The sequence below is a fragment of the Ornithodoros turicata genome, chromosome 1 (assembly GCF_037126465.1).
Source record: "Ornithodoros turicata isolate Travis chromosome 1, ASM3712646v1, whole genome shotgun sequence".
NCBI lineage: Eukaryota > Metazoa > Arthropoda > Arachnida > Ixodida > Argasidae > Ornithodoros > Ornithodoros turicata.
In genome coordinates this window covers 169725862-169729023 of record NC_088201.1, presented here as the reverse complement: position 1 = coordinate 169729023, position 3162 = coordinate 169725862, and the positions used below count along the sequence as shown (strand labels likewise).

General features: G+C 43.2%; 1 long non-coding RNA gene across 1 annotated transcript; it reads right to left on the bottom strand.

Annotated features, from left to right (window-relative positions):
* Positions 1 to 602: 602 nt before the first annotated feature.
* On the bottom strand, positions 603 to 2491 carry LOC135372819 (uncharacterized). The gene is made up of 4 exons (XR_010416128.1): positions 2201 to 2491; positions 1975 to 2069; positions 1734 to 1851; positions 603 to 736 (listed from the first exon to the last, which is right to left on the bottom strand). It is a non-coding gene; the product is annotated as an uncharacterized LOC135372819 (long non-coding RNA).
* Between the last annotated feature and the right edge of the window lie 671 nt (positions 2492 to 3162).

Genomic DNA, 3162 nt, shown 5'->3' with positions numbered 1-3162 from the left:
GAGAAAAACGCAACACACGCCACAACATTAACAGATAGCAAATGAGCTGTAGCGAGCTCCACTTTTGGACAAAGTCAACAAGTAATTCACCAAAAGTCAATGAGCGCCTGAAATGTAACATCTCCAGTGGCGTAGCCCGACCTCAAAGGTAGGGGGGGCTCGATACGAAAACTCCCCCCCCCCGCTGATCCTGTGTCGACAACACACACATACTTGTGCACACTTCAAACTGAGGATTAAAAAAGGGAACGAAAATAGTTGATTTAGACGTTCACAGTACGATTACATGTATAGGCTGTCATGACCAATGAAGTGGTGTCACGAGATTGGAAGTATTTTGAAAAGCTCATACTTTGAAAACCATTCAAGAATGCTTCTTAGATAGACGCCATGAACTGCAAGAACTTTCACGATAGTCACACTGGTCCCCCCCCCCCCATATATTATGTTCTCGGATTTGCACGATTTGTGTGGGTCGGTCCGTGGCAGGTAGGGGGGGGCTCGAGCCCCCCCTAGCCCCCTCGTGGCTACACCACTGAACATCTCTGACTGGCAGCAGGATGGCCCACGTTCAATTCCTGGTGCTAGCTCTGACTGGCTTTTTCATGAATTATTTGTTGGAAGTTTCGATGTGCTTGAGAACCATTCGTCAACCATTGTATCCTCATGAGGTGATGAGGGTTTGTCATCCCAAAGAGACTCCCTTTCTGGCATGTGTCCTTATGGATGCTCATCACTGCAGAAAAAAAGAAAGAAAGAAAGGAAAAGCATTTAATGACAAGAAATGGATAGTCGCATTTACTGTATAATGATTGTGCACAACAGAAAGAATACTTTTGCACAGAAGGCTGTACTTCTTGATGTCTAACATCAAGTTACAAAATTCCAGAATATATGACATGTTGTAAGGTAGAGAATAAGTAGAGTTATTGAGTTGTCGAGTTGAGTTGAGGGGGCAGTTGTACCCCCTTTTTATTTTATTATATATGATTATATAATTATCTTTATGTCTGTACCACCCCTCGCTCTCTACATTACAACATGTTTTATATATTCTGGGATTTTGTAAGTTCATGTTAGACATCAACAAGAGCAGCCTTGTGCACGAAAGTCTCGTCTCATTAAAATTTAGATGCTCTCAACAGTCTTCTTTCTGTTGTGAATCTCTATCGCAGCATACCTGCACATTGCTGTTCTACATACTGTGACTTTGCAGTAAGAGTATGGACTTTGGGTAAAAAGACTACACAGCACTGCTCAGGTATTTTTGCCTATCGAACAGTATGTATGTATGCAGTATGCACACAGTATTTGTGCACCGGACCCACTAAAAATGTAGTGAATGTGGCATTGCCCACGGTAATGCACCAAGTTGAACACAATTATTGTAGAATCCAGGTATTTTAGCTTACATGTCAAGCCAGTACCACACCAGTATCCAGTGTGAAGTTGTGACAAATAAATAGTTTCCATTTTTCTTAGCTCTCAGAAAACAGACAGTGAATTAATAAGAGTAGAGAATGTTAACATGAATTCTGGGCTATTCTTCAGTTGAAGATTCACAGATAGTAAAGGCACCTTCCTCAATGGACGTTGATGACACTGAAAATTCTAAAATGTTATCAGAGGCGACATCAGCTTCGGTGTGTCAAAGGATTGTATGTCCAACAGTAATCCAGCTAACAGCAACAAAAATGTGCAAAAGACAAATTAACTGAACTAATGTAACGTACCTTCTATATCAGACAGTAAAGCTTGTAACACCCCATCCACAGGAACCAGTGTCCAGACACAAAAGTGCTTGAACTGGGAGATAGCAGCTAATCGGAATGGCGATCTTTGTTTTCCACCCTGGAAGCACAGGTTGTAACTTTGAGGGCAGATTTAAAAGTGGTGTCAAAATGTCTGCATGCGAGTGCACATGAAAAGTTGAACATAGATGAATACTCAAATTATAACATCACATTGTCATACCTGTTGGTGGAGGTGGACTGCAACTAACGTGTCAGCAATTTCTTCATGACCAGATGCAAGCCAGATCATGCTTCATTTCCGCCTTCAGCGTGCACCTGTGATAATTCAGAAGTTAGATTATCAATAGTACTATTGTGTTGTTAATCGTGGTTATATCAGAGTAAGCGCAGTAGGACAGCTGCACAATCGATTCATTGCTATTTTTTATATCTGAACCTCGACTTACCATTTTTTGCTCTCGTTTTTTGCCTTGATCCTCCGTGGCACGTTCAAAATGTTATGCGTCGGGCACCTCAGATTTTCATCAGACGATTTCGTGCCGAGATTCCAAATTGCCTCTGGAGTCGCGCGTAACCTATGATAACATTCGTGGACGAAATCCTTGCAGTGGAAATTAGCAGGCACCACTGTCAGCCAAGAGCTTCGCACTGCTTGGTCTTTTGGCAGCTTATAATAGGTAACACTTGAATGCACCGATGAATTGTTCTAACAGCGTAGCACTCTCGCATCTTCGACAACTTCGCCGTGGCATATTTACGAATCATATCGTTCCAGCCCATAAAAGGCAAGGTCAGAACAAGGAAGTGCACTTTCCAAACGACGCTGTGCCAAAAACAAACATTCACATGCTTTGTTTCCGGCTTAGCAACAACATAACAGCTGTTCGCTTATGTACGATGCACAGAGGAGGAAACGAAAGAAGCCAAGCAGCCAAGCCAAGAGTCCATGCCAAGCCAAAGACAGATAAACCGAGAGCAGTGACGTCGGTGCGCCCGTGCGCAGGGTTTGCCGACGGTCTGACGGCCGGGCGTGGGAACTAAAAAAACTGTTTTCTAAAAAACTACGAACAGTTGGAGCAAGATATTTCGCACACATATTCAGTGTTCGGTAATGAACACACAGCGCGAGTATCGCTCAGTTCTGCGGCACTTCAAAATCGGCATATCTGACCTTTAACGATACCGAACATTATGGTTAGGGTTCGTGGTTTTCGGCATTTTCCGAAAAATGCCGGAAAACACCCCCCGAATGATTTTTCTTCAGATTCGGAATATTCCGAAAAAATCCGAATTTCTCGTACCTTGACAGCTGCCATTCCTGGAACCGCAAAGGGAAATCCCCTTGGAATCTCCCGTTGTCGACTATTTCTCGAACGTGGCATTATCTTCAGGCTGTGCCCTTGTTTTG